We start from the raw sequence: 12,243 nt of genomic DNA on the forward strand, positions 1-12,243 counted from the left end.
GATCCCAGCTTTGGTCGATTCAGGAGCCACAGCCAATTTCATGGATGCTCATTTTGTCAAGCAGTGGTTCATTCCTCAGCAACAGGTATCCCCACCAGTAATGGTGGAGATGATTGATGGTCGGCCCCTTCATTCGGGACCTGTGGTTGCTGCAACCAAACCTCTTTACACGCGTATTGGGCAGCATGTGGAGGAAACTGTGTTTTACATTGCCGCAGTGCCTCATTTTCTGGTGGTGCTGGGCTTGGAGTGGTTACAGGCCCATGATCCACAGATTGTCTGGTCGTCTGGAGCTGTGCAGTTCCTTGATAGGAAGTGTGCCAACCATTGCTTGCACTCCTGTGCGGGGAGTGTGGCTACACCCGTGGACCTGGAACTACCTGCAGAGTTGGTGGACTTTGCTGATGTGTTTGGGGAGAAGGAGGCGGATCAGTTGCCTTCGCATTGGGCATATAACTGTCCAATCGACTTGTTGCCCGATGCAAAATTGCCGCTGGGTCGGATATATTCCCTGTGGGAACTGGAGTTGGCCGTGTTGCGGGATTTTATTGACAAGAACCTCCGTAAAGAGTTTATCCAGCCTTCCACCTCCCCATTGGCTGCACCAGTGCTTTTTGTTAAAAAGAAATTGGAGGAGCTACATTTATGTTGTGATTACCGCAAGTTGAATGCAATCACAGTGAGGAATTGGTACCCGCTTCCCCTCATCCCTGAACTGATTGAGCGGCTTCGTCAAGCTAAGATCTTTATGAAGTTGGACTTGCGTGGGGCCTACGATCTGGTTTGCATTCATGAAGGGGGCGAGTGGAAAACAGCTTTCCGGATGAGGTATGGGCATTTTGAGTATAGTGATGCCTTTTGGATTAACCAATGCCCCAGCTGTGTTCATGCATTTCATGCATGATGTTTTCTGTGATTCATTGGATCAATTCATGGTCATTTATTTAAATGACGTTTTGATTTACTCAGACTTCCTGCAGGAACATTGGCAGCATGTGCGGCTGGTGTTGCAACGTTTGCGTGATAACCACCTGTTTGTTAAATGGGAGAAGTGTCAGTTTGCACAAGCCACGATTGACTTCTTGGGACATCGAATTTCACCTGCTGGGGTGGAAATGGACCCGGAAAAAATGCAATCGTTGCAGGAGTGGGAACCTCCACAACAGGTTAAGGATGTGCAATGACTGTTGGGGTTTGCGAACTCCTACCGCACATTTATTCCCTGCTTTGCTGCCTTGACTGCTCCCCTTTCAAATCTGTTCAAGAAGGGGGAGAAGTTCCATTGGGGTGCTGAGGAGTAGGCAGCTTTCAAGGCATTGAAAGTCACCTTTGCTTCTGACCCTATCCTCAAACACCCTGATCCAGGCCAGCCATTTGTGGTGGAAACACATGCTTCCAATGTGGGTGTTCGTGTGGTGCTCCTCCAGGCCTATGCTCCCACAGGCACTTTGTTCCTGTGCGCTTATTATTCCCGGAAGTTGTCAGCTCCAGACCGCAACTATTTGGGACAAGGAGCTATTGGTAGTTAAGGTCACTTTTGAGACATGGCGGCACCACCTGGAGGGGGATCGTCACCAAATCAAGGTTCGGACGGATCATTGCAATTTGGAACACCTACGTACAGCTTGGACATTGAACCAGCATCAGGTGAAATGGTCCTTATACTTTGCTCGATTTGATTTCCGGGTGACCTATGTTCTGAGTAGAGGGAATCAACACACCAACGCCCTATCTTGGAAGCCCAAGTATACCCAAAGGGAGGATAAAATCTTGCCTGGGATGGTGATTCCATTGGAATGGTTTGAGGCCACCGAGGAACCTATGGACCTTCGAGTGAGGATTCAGGAGCTGCAGCAGCAGGACCCATTTGTGGCAGCTCGACGTTGAGAATTGGATGAGAATGGGAGACAAGAGACTCCTTGGGTGTATATTGGGGACCTGTTGCGGTTCCATGATCACATTTATGTGCCTGGAGGTCTTATCCTACGTCAATGTCATGATAGTCCAATGGCAGGACACTTTGGGGGGTTCAAAACACTGTACCTCATCTGTAGGACATTTTGGTGGCTGAGATTTAAACATGATGTCTTGGGATATGTGGCATCCTGTGGGATCTGTTGCCAAGCAAAGTATGCTCCTGGTGTTCCCCCTGGTCTCTTGTAGCCCTTGCCCATGCCAGAACGACCATGGGGGGCAGTTACATTGGATTTCATTGTTGCGTTACCACCATCGAATGGTGCCACAACCATTTTGGTGGTGGTGGATATTTTGACTAAAATGGCCCACTTTATTCTGTGTGCAGGTCTTCCATTAGCCAAGATAATGGCTCAATTGTTTATCTCCCATGTTTTCCGGTTGCTTGGGTTACCAGACTGTACAGTATCCAATTGGGGGGTACAATTTACAGCACCCTTCTGGCAGACCCTACTCGTGAAACTGCAGGTTCAGGCATGTCTGTTGTCTGCTCATCACCCCAAAACTGATGTGGGGACAGAGAGAGTGAATGTTATTTTGGAGCAGTACCTCCACTGTTTCAGCAATACTCAACAAGGGTTCCACCAACAAGGGTGGAAATGCTGTCGATGGCAGAATTCACTTATAACAATGCTCAACATGCATCCACCTGTGTGTCCCCTTTCTTTGCTAACTATGGGTTTCATCCATGACTTTTTCCTTTAGCCCTGTCTGATTCCCCAGTTCCGGCAGTGGATATGTTTTTGTAAGAGTTAAAAGCCGTTACCACATGGTCCGCGATCAACTATAGAGAGCCAAGGAAGACTATAAATGGTTTGCAGACCGACATCATCGCGATGTTCCACCTTTAGCAGTCGGCGATAGGGTTTGGCTCTCTACTCGATATTTACCAATGATGTGACCATTGAGAAAGCTCAATCACCATAACTTGGGACCTTTTCCAGTTGAGGCAGTGATCAATCCTGTGGCTTATCGTCTCTCCCTGCCATGGACCATGCGTATCCATCCTGTTTTTCATCATTCCTTGTTAATCCCTGGCTCAGCCGACAGTCCACATAGACCAGCTCCATCACTGCTGGCCCCAGTAGCCCCTCTGGGAGAGGAGGAGTATGAAGTGGATAGCATCTGAGATTCACGCCAGTTGCAGGGCTGATTTCAGTATTTGGTGGCATGGAAAGGTTATGGACCAGAGGACTTCACCTGGGGTGATGCCACTGATGTTCATGCTCCTCGTTTGGTCCAGGACTTTCATGCTTGGTTTCCTCAATGTTCCTCATCTGCCTTGTCCCAGGGGAGGGGGCCCTATGGGGGGTGCATAGTGTCATGCCCCTGGTGGAGACTGACTCTGAGGAAGAGGAGGAACAGCCAACAGGGAATGGGAGTTGGCTCCAGAGGTGGTGGAGGAGGCTGGGGAAGGGCAGAGGCCAGCTGAGCAGTCAGAAGAGGATCCAGGCCCATCCCCTATCCATCCTAGGTCACGCAGGAAGGAGAGGATCAGGGAAAAGCGAGGTCTACTCATGACTTGCAGGTGGGAGCTATGTATACAAGTTTGCAACTGCGCAGTTAGAATTTGCAGGAGTCAATTTAGTGTTCAACTTGAAAGAGGTTTATCTTTGTTGATGTTCTACCCATGGTCTTTTCTTGATTATTTTCTTGGAGTTTATGATATGTTACCTTGGCTTGCTTTGGAATTTTCATCAATGCGGTTGGTTTTGGTTTTCTGTTTGCCTGATTAGTTACTTTTGTGACTTTAAATTGTGCCAAATAAAATAGTGAAGTTAAGTTGAAGGCCTTACTGGACTTTAATATATATTTTGGGTTTGGGGTTATTTTGAGAGACTATGGGTCATCACAGAACTATTCAAAATTTCTGCTACTGGTTCTCCAGAACTGGTCGAAATACTGAATACTAATAGCATTCAGCTGGTCAGAACCTGCTGAATACTACCTCTGGCTTAGCTCCTTAAACTTTCAGAAAGATCTTTTCTGTATATAGAACTGAATTATGCTTTTTTTTTGTTTAGCATATTTTGCAGAAAGTAAAGCACGTTGAAAGAAATTTAGCCAAGGGCTGCCCTACATTCTCACAAATGCCCAGAGAGCCCAAATGTTTTCCACTTCTTATTTTTTAACCAAATCATCAGAACAGAATGAGATTTTTTATAATAGAAACTTAGAATCATAAAATATGAAGACAGGAAGTGATCTAGGACCTACTGTAGTTCAAGCTCCTTCTTGAATCAGTAATCACACTGTTTTCTGGGGTTGCATTCTCATCCCCTCAATTCAGTTTAACAACTTCCAGTTCAAATTTGTTTGGTGACTTCTGAACACATTATCCCTAGTTCTCATCAGCATCTGAAGAAGAAAGCAAAAGAAATGGCAAATAACAAAATGCATAATTTAATGTAAGCTTCCTTTCTATGGTACTTCCATCACCATCTCACATGCAAGTACATTACGGGTGGAAATTACATTGTGAGAGCACAACTTCTGTTTCACTGTTTTTAAAAAAATGTCAGTTTGATATGGACATCTATGCTAGTTTCTTGTGAGGTACAGACAATGTCTTGCCTCACCTTGAAATATGTTCATTTTCCAAACTGTTCCTCTTGGTACTATCAATGTAGCCAGTTGTTTACTTCCCTTATTATTTGTTTTCTTCTTGGGCCATGTCCTCTAGATGAAGTAGTGAAGAAATACCACATGCACCCTCAGCTCCTTTATTTTTCTTCATAGTCCCTTGCAACATCTCTATAACAATGCCAGCTGGGTCATTTGTCCCATATAGATAAATGGGAATTGAGTTTGTCAATGTTTGTTGTCAATCATTGCCCTAATATTTGCTCCAGAAAAGCAGCACACTTCTCCTGATAGGCTGTCTAGCCAACAGATTTTTGCTTCTGTTTTTTTAAATAAAGAATCTCTGGTTATATATGCAAAATCACTTCCTCTTCAGGGCAGAAATGCTCTCTTTCTTCAATTTAAGAAGATTGTGGCTTTTCTTAAATCTGCTTTTCATCCAGGACTTCAGAAACATTACTAGAAGGTATGTTCTAGAGTCTATTTTGAAGCTCCAAAGTTGGAATGCTCTTCTTCACAAGTTTGGGCCAAAACCTACAAATCTCCCCACCTATATTCCCCTGCCAACATCCTGTTTACTTTCCCTGTTTTCTCAGTGAGGTCACTATCTGAGGAGTTGGCTTAATTATATAATCTTGGAAATGTCTCAACTAGGTCAGCAACCAGAGGTATTCCAATTACACACAGTACTGTAGGCAGTTAGTAGTACTTTGGAAGCTATCAATAATCTCCCTCAACCCCCCCCTCCCCTCCCCACCACACCTCAGTTTTTCACTGGATTCTTCCTCATTCCTCTTCCCTCTTTTCAGTTGAATTTTTCAGAAAAAAGTATCTTTGTTGGCTCACTCAGAGAGTTCTTCCTTACTATTGCAGTTCATGGGGTGTTTGTGCAAATAATCTAGCATTGGGCTTTAACACCCCCCCACCCAATTATGTTTCTGTGGGATTTCATATACTGTACAAAAGGAATATATTATCCCAGTAAGCAAGAGCTCCTCCTTTTATCATGGAATGTTCTGATTTTTCCTCTTTTACATTTGCTACTTATGCTTTTTCTATATCTTTGAAACTGTGATAAGAGCTCTTTTATTTAACTAGAAATAATAGATGCTTGTTAAACCACTAATCCCAAGCTTCTCTACTAAAGATAGACTCCAAAACATGCCTGAGATAATTTTAATTTTATCCTTTCATTTTAAAAAATCTTCACCCACTATTTTATACTTACATTTGTGTAAGCAGTTTATGGAAATGATGTATGCAGTACAATTCTGACTTAATTAAAAAACATTTTGAACATGATGCTATTCTCTAAAGAGTTAGGGAACTATCACACATATTCTCTTCAGAAAATGACAAATTAGTTCTGCACAAAAGTAATGTAGATTAATTTTCTTTAGAAAAAATGGATTCAGTATAATTTCAGGTAATTTCTGAATCTTAATAAGATGTGGTATATTTTGAAATATTACCTTCCAATGAGATTAGGCTTTAAAAAGTTTCTAAAATCCAATTATTTCTTGTCCTCCTGTTGCTTTCCCCAAAGCTATTTGCTTGCCTCAAAACTACTTGGCCTCATTCAGATTATTTTAATTATCTCTTGATATTAGATAATAATACAGAAGAATAACAGAAAATGTAAAAACAACAATAGTGCCCTTTCTTTATGTAATCTGAACTAGGAATGATGAAGAGGTAGATCAAGATATTTAACAGATAATCAGAGTTGGAAGGGACCTTGTAGGTCATTTAGTCCAACCCACCACCCAAGTGGGAGACCCTACACCATTTCTGACAAATGGCAGTTCAATCTCTTCTTGAAAGTCTCAGTGATGGCACTCACACAGCTTCCAAGGGCAAGCTTGAAGCAAGTTAGATGAAGATCTGTTGGTAGTTTCAAAGTGATTTGCAGTAGATTGGAAAAGTTTCTCATGCTGAATAATTTAATAGGGAGAAGGCTCTCTCCCTCCCTCTCCCTCTCTCTCCCCGCTCTCTCTCTCCACCAGGAGTCATTTAATGAAGCTGAGTGGAAGAGATTTAAGACAGACCAAAGAAAGCACCTAATTAACTTGTGGGATTCATTAGCATATGACACAGTGATAGCAAATTAAAAAGTACTGGATAAATCCATGGAAGAAATAATGTTTTGGATCATCCAATACAGATTAGTGCTCAACAGGGGAAAAAGAGATGCCAAATGTTCAAGTTTCCTTTAGAAAAGGTAAATAAATATGAAACATTATTTCTGGTATATATGGATAATCAAAGATTGCCATAAAGAAGTCAGGGTGTGCTTCAAAGATTATAGAAAGATCTTTGATTGTTTCAATCATTTCAAACCATTGAATATGCTTTAAAAAACAGGACACCCAGAAAACTCATTGTCATCAGGCGAAACCAACATACAAAGATCAAGGAACACACTGAAAAATTGGAATATGATGAAGAAGTCCAATCTAATGAAAGCAGCCTGCCTTGAAGCTGACAATGAAAATACCAAGGTAGTGAACAATTTGCTCTTTAGGATCAATCATTTATGCTGATTAGGATCAACACTAAAGAAATAAGTAGTTTAAAAATCAGCACTTATTAGAGCCACAAAGAGTTTGAAAAAAAAATATTCAGGTGCCCTCATGCATCTATATCTACAAACACCAAGGTTTCGCAAGCAGTGGTATTCCTGGCAATATTCTATAGAAACAAAATTTGGACTTTGAAGAAGCAGAATAGAAAAAGTACTGACACTGTACCTTAGGTGTTGGAGAAGATTTCTGAGAATACAGCCAAGGAAAGAAACAAATATGTCATTGAACAAATCAATCCAGAGTTCTCAATTTATTATTATTTGCATGTACTATTGTATTTTGAACATGTTATGTGAAGACCTAACTGTCTTAAGAAGGCCCTAATGATAGGAAACGTAGGAGGAAAGAAAAAGAGCAGTAAGAAGAATGGACACAGTTATAATGGCAAAGGATACACAATTGACAAATCTGAAAGACCACACTGGGGACAGATCACCATGGACATTATATATGTGATTGCTAAGAATCAATAATAATTTGATGTCACATAATCAATTATGACTTATAGCCTTGACAACTTTACTGATGACTGATAGCTTTAACAACTTTGTGTCATGGAACATTCCTCCAGATTGCCACCAAATGCTAGTTGCAAGGGATTGAAAAAGGGGAGAAATACAGTTTTGAGAAGCAGTCTCTTTTATTGGCTGACAACTCAAACCGGCAAGAATTTTGTTCTGATGATCTTAATCTTAACCCGTTCCTTCATCACTTTTTTTAAAAAACAAATTTTATTAATTTTTAAAGACAAACAAAACATAAAACATAAGAGCATAAAACCTCTTTTCTGAAAGCTACTTATTGAATTTTAACAAGGCAAATAAAACATTGTTTTATACAGCATAGTTCTAAATTATCACATTTCCATATAAACACGTGCATATCTTTTTCCGGTTTCTCATTGTTTCTCCCTTTGCTTTTATTCAATTATATTTCTTTTCTATATTTATCTATTCTATATGTTTTTATTCATTATACTTATATTTTCATCTGTCTTATTTGTCAATTTCATTATTCTCTTCTAACATTCCTCCAAGGTTTTATTAATTCTCAATCAAACATGAACAAACAAAACACAAAACATAGAAACATAAAACTTCTTTTTGGAAAGTGGCTTAACCCCAGGTTACAACTTTTTGTACAGACATAAATCAAATTCATGCTCACCTTGTATACCATTACATATCTTATTTACCATTCTATATTTTCTATATAACTTCTCCCCTCTTTTCACTCTCTTAATTCTATTTTATTTATTTCATCTTGATTTAAATCATTATACTTGTATCTTTTGTCCGTTCTTTTCCAATTATCTATTTATCTCTTCTCTTTAACACAAAATTTCTCCTGTAATCACTAATTGAAGTATGACGCCTTTCTATCTTTCCCCTAAATTTAACACTTAAAATAACACATAATTCCCATTCTGATTCTGCTTAGTACATTCTAGATACTGCATTTTAAAATAATAAATAATAAATTTATAATATAATTAAATATATAATTTCCATTCTAATTCTGATTAATACATTCTACGTACTACATTTTAAAATAAGAAAATAAAAAGATAATAAGTTTATAATAACATTAAAACAATTGAAAATTAAACTCTATCATTAAATCTTGAACATTTTATACATTCCCTTTAATATTTTATTAAATATTGAACTCTAACATTAAATCTTGAGCATTTTAATATTTTATTAGTTCATATAATATTCCAATTTTTATTTCAAATACAAATACTACAATACAATCTTATGTACTTTGCAGAATCTTTTTTTAAATTGTATTTTACCCTTTGTCTCTGAAAAAAATCTGTTTTTTTACATCTTGTTTCAAACCTTTGTGACTTCTTTTCCCCTTTTCCCTTCCTTTCTTGTCCAATCTGCCCTTTTTAACCTGCCCCCTCTTGATCTCCGCCTTCTTAGCTTCCCCTCTCTGTTGTATTCCTCTTTTCTGTTGCTTTCTGACATTGTATCGATTTTTCACCTTATTTTTCTCTTTCTTGGTTGTTTTTTTTAAGTCTTAAATTCTCCATTTTCCTTCCTCTCTTCCTCTCTTCTTCCTTGGCTAAAATTATTTGTCCATTAAAGATGGCTTCTTCTTCTTCATCCCAATTTTCTTGTTGTTGTATTTCCTGGTAGGTAGAAATAGCCATTTCTAAAAAGTGAAAAACAGATCCAGAAGTGCCCTTGCCTTCTTGTTCCTCTTCTTTTAATTTTTTAAATTCCATTTTCAATTCTTCCACAGATAATGCCATTGTAAAATTTTCCATTTTTTTTAAAACAACCCAAATGTTTTTAATCTTAAAATAGTTTCCAAAAGTCCCAAAGTCATCAAGCAATCCAAACAAATGCAAAATGTTCCTTTTACACTTTCTCCTCCTGGGGCAGTATCAATTACAAAGTTCCAAAAATATTTTTTGAAGTCTTATTGCAGTTAATCTCTGATCTTATAAACTCCAAGCCATCTCCTCCAGCAAAATCTTAATATAAGTTTTTTTTTTACCTCTCCCTTCCCACTTATAGCAAAAAGCTTTTAATTTTTACCTTCTGTGCCAAAGCAGGTTTTTCCAATGTCCATTTGCTATCTCTGTAGGGAAGGAGAGCGAACTTTCCCTTTTACACTTCCATTCGCCGCTTTGATAATCTTCTTAGGAAACAATGTATCCTTCAAAAAGTTAAATTTCCAGGGTATTTGGATGTATCTTAATGTCCTGGTTCAGCCAAAAACTTTCATTTTCTCAAACTTCCTCCTGCATGATCTTGTCCGGCTGAAGGTTTCTTTGTGGCGGCCATTGCTGACCGCCGCTCCACCGCCTTGGGAAAAAGGAGTCTAGCTGGCTGAGGAAAGGGGTTGCGATATCCCCAGACCCCTGCCCGGATCTCTCTATCTTCCATTACCTCTATGGGGTAATGATAGCCTCCAAATCCAGCTGGATCGGGGGCACTTCAGCAGCGAGCATGGCAGGAACCCACACGATCACGGATTCCTGCCGCTGCCGAAACCTTGCAACCGGAAGCCCCCCATTCCTTCATCACTTTAACACACTGCTTATAGTCCCACCCTCAGAGACAACACATAATAAGTCCACTTCTTTAGTTATTTAAATGTTTGCAGAGTGTTATCACACACCTCAGTCATTACATCTGTAGGTTACAAGGATTTTTTAACCATTTCTTACAGGGCATGGTTTTTAGATCCGTCATCATCTTGGTAGTTCTTCTCTGAACATGGTCCAAAGTTAACAGTCCTTTTTGAAGTAGAGCCATTAATGAGAACACTTTGAGTAATATCATCCAGCCAACTGAGACATTTAGCCCATATTTACCATTTTATTGAGGAAAATATCATAAAAGAGAAAACCTATGATAGGCTTTCTCTTTCCAAAAGCGTTCTCATCCAAATTCACAACTATGGGTATTTCCAGGAGAATTGGGGAGATAGCAAGAACTGTTGTGCATATCATGTCATCAGGCAAATTATGCGAATGACATATTGAACATTTTGTGTAATGAGATGACTGACATACATTTCATAATTTATATCATTTATGCATTTGGTGCATGTGATATCATTGTGACTTTTATTGAGTGCCATAAGGTCCTGACAAAGAAAACTGGAACACAATGGAGAGAAAGAACAAGGAAGACTTTCTTTCGGTCTCATGAAAAAAGGGAAATAGGGTGTTACCCCTATCCCCACTCCACAGGGGACTTGGGTGTGCAAATAGGATGATTCATAATCAATTCCCACCTTTTTAAAACTTCCTCTGACACATTTACACCTGTGTTATTACAAGGAGACAAAAAGAGAAATAACATATTTGGTAAATTAAAAGCAGGCAGCCAAGTATGTGCACTATAAATACAAAGCATTGAAGTGGCGTTCCAATACCCAGACCCAATGCAGCAAAGTTGGCTTAGTGCCTCTTTTAGACCCTGGGGAGACAGCGGCTGTTGATACGATGAAAATATCATGATACACCCCCAACATCAATTGCTTGATTCTTATTCGCCTTATCCTTATGAGCAGGCTGTTCACAGTTCTGGACAATATGAATCCCAGGGGCATTAAGACGTTGATGCGAAAGGCTTCTGCTGAGTCATGACCTATATGTGCATGTGATACAATATCTTAATGGTGCAGAAGCTGGAAAGCTTAAGCTTTTTTTTTTCTTTCTTTGCTTTCTGCATCAGAAATGCATAGCTCATTTTTGTGTGTCTGTGTGTTTGCCATCACATTCTGGTTTATGTTCACAAAGAACCCACCAAATTGGAAACAGATGCAAGCTTTAAATAAAACATCAGAAAAGAAACAGAAATAGATAGAAAGAACAAAAGAAAGAAGGAGGGAGGGAGGGAGAGAAAGGAAGGAAGGAAGGAAGGAAGGAAGGAAGGAAGGAAGGAAGGAAGGAAGGAAGGAAGGAAGAAAGAAAGAAAGAAAGAAAGAAAGAAAGAAAGAAAGAAAGAAAGAAAGAAAGAAAGAAAGAAAGAAAGAAAGAAAGAAAGAAAGAAAGAAAGAAAGAAAAAGCAAGCAAGCCTGTCATTCATATCTACTTGAGATGCTTGGGATGTGAATGTTACAGTGATTCAGAGCTAGTCTTGCAGGCATCTGCAAAAATCTGTCCAGGTGGGAGAGAACCATTCTAGGTGTGGAATAAAAAAGACAGAACAAAGAATTACAGTCTCAAGTTGCATTCTGGAGGGAAGAATAAGATATGAATTCTTTTTTAGGAATGGATATTTTTCATGGCTTCCTTTAACTTTGTAAGCCACTTACTATATATAGCTAGGTACTATTTTCTAGATCACTCACTCACAAAATGGTATGTCTTCACAATGGAACATTATACCATAATATAAAGAGAAACAATATTTTTTCAATAGCCACACTTAATGTCAATTGAATTTGTATCCCATATTTTATGTATATCAATACATAAGGAGGCTTAGAAAAACATCTACGATGGACAGTATAAGGAAGCTTGTGTGTATTCAGGACAACTTTTTTTAAATAATCAAGAGACTCAAAGAAATTACACTTCTTAAAAAGTTCTGTGTTGGAAATATTATAAATTCTTATTTATACTATCGTT

The sequence above is a fragment of the Pseudonaja textilis genome, chromosome 2, assembly GCF_049901715.1.
Source record: "Pseudonaja textilis isolate UNSWEBS1 chromosome 2, rPseTex1.2, whole genome shotgun sequence".
Lineage (NCBI taxonomy): Eukaryota > Metazoa > Chordata > Lepidosauria > Squamata > Elapidae > Pseudonaja > Pseudonaja textilis.